Source organism: Asparagus officinalis, chromosome 8 (genome assembly GCF_001876935.1).
Source record: "Asparagus officinalis chromosome 8, Aspof.V1, whole genome shotgun sequence".
Classification (NCBI taxonomy): domain Eukaryota; kingdom Viridiplantae; phylum Streptophyta; class Magnoliopsida; order Asparagales; family Asparagaceae; genus Asparagus; species Asparagus officinalis.
In genome coordinates, this window is record NC_033801.1 from 130,014,867 (window position 1) to 130,015,349 (window position 483).

Here is a 483-nt window from a genome sequence, read left to right on the forward strand (position 1 = left end):
GGACTGCTAGTCCCATGTATTTCACGTGCACTACTAGTCCCGTTCATTTGCTTTGACATGCTAATTGTTAGATGCCCTAACTACACGGGACTAATAATCCCCGTGTAGTTTAACAAAATGACCCCAATGAAATAAACCCTCTTTATCTAAGCTCGGAGGAAAAGGATCGATTTTAATATATTTTTAGGAAAATGTCTATTTTGCTCATTAATTTCTCACGATGATTGTTTTAAAAAATTTGTCCCAAAAAAACCCTTTCCCGATCAACGAAGAACACTCCAATCGCACTGAATCAAAACCCTAACCCTAAAAAAAAAATAAATAAAATAAAATTTCCAGAATTATTACAAACTAAAGAAGTTCCGTCGCCATTTAATGGCGGGAGGAGAGTTGATAGAGAGAAGCCGGAGCGTGTGGAAAGATCGAGCTCGGGCGGTCCAAATTCGAATCCGCGATCGATTTCGGGTCGCAGTGGATCGCCAC